Here is a 6,072-nt window from a genome sequence, read left to right as displayed (position 1 = left end):
GCGGGGTGGGGGTCGGGCGGAGGCGCGACCAGGGCGGAAATCGCGGATGCCTTTATTGCTGTCGTTTGGCGCCCCCATCTGTTTTCCTCGAGGTTTTGGCGGCTGTGAGCGGCTTTCAATCCCAGAAGCCACGGCTGAGTTGTGCGATGCGTACACTGACCCTTCCACCTGCCCCCAGCCAGCGGGTCCCCCACTGCCTCCCGTCCTCTGGGACCCCTCACCTCAGGGCCCAATGTCTGCGCCAAACCTGCCTCGGTCTGTTGAAAAAGGGAAAACACCGTTTCGCAGGCACACTTTGGTTCATTAGGGTTCTGAAAACTCTATCGCACCTTTTTAAAAAAAACATATAGTTTATTGATCTTTTACAGAGAGGAAGGGAGAGGGATAGAGAGTTAGAAACATCGATTGAGAGAGAAACATCGATCAGCTGCCTCCTGCACACTCCCCACTGGGGATGTGCCCACAACCAAGGTACATGCCCTTGACCAGAATCGAACCTGGGACACTTGAGTCGAACCTGGGACCCTTGAGTCGAACCTGGGACCCTTGAGTCGAACCTGGGACCCTTGAGTCCGCAGGCCTACACTCTATCCACTGAGCCAAACCGGTCAGGGCTCTATTGCACCTTTTAAGTAACACTAACATTTTTCATTGGCCCGTGCATTATGACAAGTACATGTCAGGGACACTGCTCACTGTGGAAGGCGCCTATTATTTTTTCACTAAACTGCGTTTAGCAGACAAGGTTTCACAGGAGGCAGTGAAGATTCCTTTACAATGTTTCATGCCCCTTCGTTTATTTAGATTCCACACCCACAAGTAATAGTAATATTGGCCAACTTCTAGGTAGCTTTTACTCTGAAAGCACAAGTGCTTTTTACATCTGTCATCTCCCCTACACCTCACAGCAACTCTAGAAATCAACTGTGTTCTTACCCCTTTCTCAGAGGTGAGAAGCCTTCCGCACAGAGAGGGTGGGGGGATTTGCTCCTGATGTGAACTTACTTTGGATAATATCCACGTTATAAGGTATACAAACTCTGGGCAGCGTTTTTTTGGTTGGGTTTCTCGTTTTGCATGTATCTCCTTCAAATCCAGGCCTAACTCCCAGACGTTGAGCCTGTGTATGCAGGGTAGGTAGTAAGAAGATTAACACAGTTCTGTTGGTGTTTATTAATGAAATGCCCAAACCTTGCACTTCTCCCAGAAAATCGGCTGAAACTGGAAGTGGGCTTTGTCAAGTGTCCCCACTTTTTAAAGACATAACTTTAGGGCTATCGCAGCCTCCTACCAAGGTACAGGCCTCAATAAAACAAGACAAGGATCCACCCCATGTCCTCACACTTTGACAGGAGCTTTTAATGCGCATTGAGGGTGAGGGTGTGGAAAGGATTTTCTCCAAATGGATTGAAAAACAATTTTTGCTCAAAAGGAGGAATTTCAGGAAAAAGGCCTAATTTGAGGGACGGGGAGGCATTCAGACCAAATATTTGTTTCTTGCGGAGCGGCAGGTTCTCCACTTGGGTCAATTGAAGAGAATAAAAACTTGTCCGTGCTACTGGAGAAGAGGGGAGGGCACCCCCCGGACCACGGGGCACAAATCCCACCGCCGCTTTGGGCCGCAAGCTCGCTGGGCGCGGGATGTGAGGGAGCAGCTGTCTGGGTAGAGCCTGAGCTGCGAACCCCGGGCACATTTTCCTGAGGCTGAGCGAGTTCCCCACGGCTTGGAGGTTTCTTGGAGGTTTCGGTTTATGAGGGAAGACGCTGGTTTGGGGAATCCAGGCCTGACTCGAACTGGCAACTTTTTGCAGCCATCCCTGGCAAGTCAGCCTTGAGTTTCTGCCTCTCTCGGGCCTTTCTGGCTGCTTCTATTTTCCTCCTTCTTCCCCCTAGAATCCCGCACCCCACCTGAGGGGAGGATGGAGGAGTACTTTCTCCATGAACTCTGGAGGGGCTACCTAGGCACACTGCCTGTCTGAAACTTGTGCGCCCAGAGACGTGACAGGAAAACTTGCAGGGACATCTAGCGCCAGGCCTGGGGAACTGCGCGCCGCCGGTCAGGGAAGCGAAGCCTGACCGCTTGTCCCTTCTCCCTCCCTGCGCCCCCCACCTCCACCTCACCCCGCGCCCCTTGGTCCTCAGGCATTTCCCTAACCTTCATCCCGTGGCGGTGCGGCTGACCACACCACACGTGCATTTATGGTAGAGACAGCGGAATGGGGGGTGGGGGGGGGACGAGGAGAGAGAGAGAGAGAGAGAGAGAGAGAGAGATTCTCTGTCATCCATTCCATAAGGGTCGACAGAGTTTGCACTTTCCGGACTTCAGTTAACCATAATATTGCTAAACAAGTGTGTTCCGAGGACAATCCCACACCTTGAGATGTGGACAAAGCGGCAGAAAATCGCTGCGGTCTCAGCTTTTGTCTTGACAAAAAAGCAAAAGTAACCCAGGTTCCCAATTCTGGTCCCACCCTCTGGCGCCCCCTCCTCAAGGAGGTTAGTGCTTCTCTGAGAGGGATGATGCTCCCAGAGTTCAATTCCCACAGGAAATGGAGGGTTCTCTCCGTCCCCAACAGGGCCAGCTGCCCTGTGGGAGGCAAACCTGGTCTCACCAAAATGTGCTTTGGGTTTGGAGGGGGTTTTCTTAGCTGCAAACAATTTACATTAAATAAATTCTAATTCTGTTGTTAAATCCAAATGGAATACTTCTCAGATCTAAAAAGTGCTCAAGGCAGGATTCCATTGTCTGGCTTTTGCTAGAGACCCTTTTCTTCACCCTTGGTTTGTTGTTGTTGTTGTTGTTTAAATTCCTTTGGATATTTCCAGCGTGAGTGAAACTGGGTATTGTCTGCAGTGGGAAAATTAGTTCCAAAGTTGTCAGGGCACAGACTTGGTTAAGTACACTGTCCAGCCACACTCACTGGGTTTAAGACTTTATGTTGGAATTAAGACTGTTTCTACACTGAATTTTTGGCATCTAAGTTAATTAGGAGGGTGTCCCACTCTGACAGGATTTGATCATTGTTGCCCTAGCGCTAATGGTCACAGATCATGTGGTTAATCGGTAGCTCACTGCTGTCTTGACAAGCAGAGGACTTACGTTTGTCCATAAATCTAAATCACAGCCTGCACCTACCTGCTCCCCACCCAAGGACAGGGACACGGTTTGAAAGATCATCTACAAGGAGGAAAAAAAAGAATGCTACTTCAATATTTCAGAATATGACTGATTCCCAAAAAGGGTGTTTGTGGAAGGAAAGAAGGAAGGGGAGTAAGTGAGAAGAGGAGAGGGCAGAGTTAATCCGACTTTTTCTCTCCCTGGCAGAGTGGGACTTAGGACAATGAGGGTCTACTCCGAGTTTCTCCCCAAAATCAGGAAAAGTGGCAACACTGATTTCACTGAATAACACATCGGTGTTTGGACACATTTATGGCCGCAAAAGATTTTCATTTAACAAAGACTATTTATTTCTGTTGTTAAAGCCCCAACTAATACACCCACACGCAGTCTGTACTCCTGGCCAGTTTAAGAAAATTATTCCTATTAACTTTAAACCTGAGATGAGCTTGGACATAGGGTATACAAGCTAAATGAAATGTTTCTGCAAATTCAGCCTCAAAATTCCTTCCCTAACTACCACCCCTTGCTTGTAAACTCTGTGTCTTATTGGTTCATAAAAAGAGCAGCCCTGACTTGGTCTGGTACTCAACCACAGCCCTATAATCCAATAGCAGCAGCTGACCTGGGGTGCTGGGTTTAGGGGCCCTCATAGGGTCCAGTCAGAGACACTTGCCTGTGGGGAATGCCTCTCCTAGGATGTAAGGCTACACTGGAGGCAAGGGCAGTAGTAGCAGGATAGCAAGAGGCAATGCTCTTTATTGTTCAAAGTCTCCCTGGTCTCTGAACACTCCCAAGATTCCTCAGAGAAACCCCAAGTCCTGCAGGAGACCCAGAGGGCAACTGGAGGCAGGGCCACCATTGAGAACTGTCTTTCAACCAGGGCACTCATCCAGACTTTCTTTCCAGTCCTGCAGAGCTTAACTTGCTGCATAGGAAATTCAGCCAAAAGTGAAGTGTGGTCTGAAAACAGCCAACCTTGACAAGTTCTTGCTTCCTATTTTAATATCACTTTCTTCATTCTTTAGCATATAATCAGTTTTTAAGAGGTATTTGTCAGATAGAAAATCACACAGATGTCCCAGAGTACAAAATCATAGGGATATTTAGTTTTAAGAGACTGAAAGTTCATTGGTTCCAATTATGTCTTAGAAATATTTCAACAAATTTGTGTGTGTGGTTTTTTTTGAGGCCACAGAAAAAAAATCTAAGTATCTTTGTCTTCTCTCTCTCTGAGAAAAAAAGAAAGGGAGACAAAGGGGAAAGTAAGGGCATTTCAGAATAGCATCCCAAGATTGGTTTGTTGGGTAAAGAGAACCTAGCCATACTCTCCTAAAAAGCCAGTCACTGTCACCTAACCCTGACTGGCATTTTCTTTAATGCCGGTGCAGCTTCCATTGCTAACTTTTGCATTCTCTCAAAATTGTTTTCATCAGCAAATTCCTATTCCCTATGATTTTTTTGCAAAGGCTTAGGCTCCTCCTGTCTCAATTTGATCAAGAACATGTCCAGGACTTCAAAAAGGTCAAATTCCCCCGCTTTTCCTTCCCAGCACCCCTCTCATAACTTTCCCCTTTATTTGAGCCTTTTATGGTTACTGGGTTTTGCGTGTCAACACTCCCAACACCAGCAGCCCACCCTGCAGTGTCAGGCCAGGCCCAGGAGGGCTCTCTTACTCTGCCCCAGTAAAAGGCCCCTGCTCTGGTATTCTGCCCCGTCCAGATTCTGTCTGGGATCCAGGAACAGCAGGTCTAGGTGACAGGCTGGCTTCACCAATCACAGGCTCAGGGGAGTGATTTCCTTGGAGATGGGCCGGCCTGGGGAGTTGATACTAAGAACTCAAATGGACTCATTCGGAGGGCTCCGACACCCACCCCAGAATCCTCAGCTATTCGCATGTCTGTCCTAAAGTGGAACCTTAGAGTCACCGAAAGACTCACTATTCATGATTGAGATGGAGGAGGGTGGACTGGGGTTCAATGGCTGAAGACTGACACAAAGGGATGAAGAGGGGTCAGGGCTGTGATTCCTGGCACACTCACAGGGCTGCCGGCAGCCCACTCTAACCTCTCGAAGTCAGAACCAGTTGCTCTGGGCTGCTTCTATCACCAGCCCCAACTTTGCTTGGGGGGCGGAGGGTGGGGGAACACACCCGCCCTCTTAATTTGCCCCTCTTAGGTCTCTGCAGTTGGCAGCTAGGAAAAGAAAGCGAAACAAAGGTTCCTGGGAAAGTGAAGTTTTCAATTAATTGGTGTGAGTGACGGGAGGGGGCGGCGCGGGGAGGGGGGGGTGGCGGTGGCTGCAAAATGCCAGAGACCGGTTGGCTGCAGGCGAGGCGCTTAACTTTTGCGCCCGGCGGCAAAGTGGCGTTCGCCTGGAGCCCTCAATTAAAAGTTGTGGGGGAGGCTGCGCCAGGCCTGGGGAGTCCGGCTCGGGAGATGACTCCCGGCTGGCCCGCGTGTAGCGGCGAATAGCGTGGACCAGGCACGGACTGTTCTCGCCGGGGCAGATCGTGAGCTGGACTTATTGTAAGTCTCTGCGTTTGGCCCCATGGGCGCTTTGTGAGCATTTCCAGGCGGACAACGGGTATAAGTAGGGTCTGCTGCCATCGGTCTTAATTCGGAGGATCCGCCGAGATCATATGCGTGAAACGCCTTTGCCCCCCTAGCAAGGTTGTGAAAATTAGCTCTCTCGGGTTTAGGGTCTAGGTCAGCGAATCCGAGTAATTGAGCAACAGGATGAAAAATCGGTCTGTTTTCACATCATTCTGACATTCTCTGTCGTTCCCCTTCATTTAGTTGTGCAACTCGGGAGCCAAGGAGAGGTGGCAAAAGCAGCCTTAGCGGAGGCAAGGCGCAGGCCTCAGAGCCCGCCTCAGTCGCAAACAGGGCCTAGGGTGGTTGGTCGCGCAATCAGCTCGTGGGGGTGGCTGCGGCGCAAACGCCAGGGTCCCC

The sequence above is a fragment of the Myotis davidii genome, unplaced genomic scaffold (assembly GCF_000327345.1).
Source record: "Myotis davidii unplaced genomic scaffold, ASM32734v1 scaffold370, whole genome shotgun sequence".
NCBI classification, from domain to species: Eukaryota; Metazoa; Chordata; class Mammalia; order Chiroptera; family Vespertilionidae; genus Myotis; species Myotis davidii.
The sequence above is the reverse complement of the archived record's forward strand: the minus strand, read 5'-3'. Positions refer to the sequence as shown.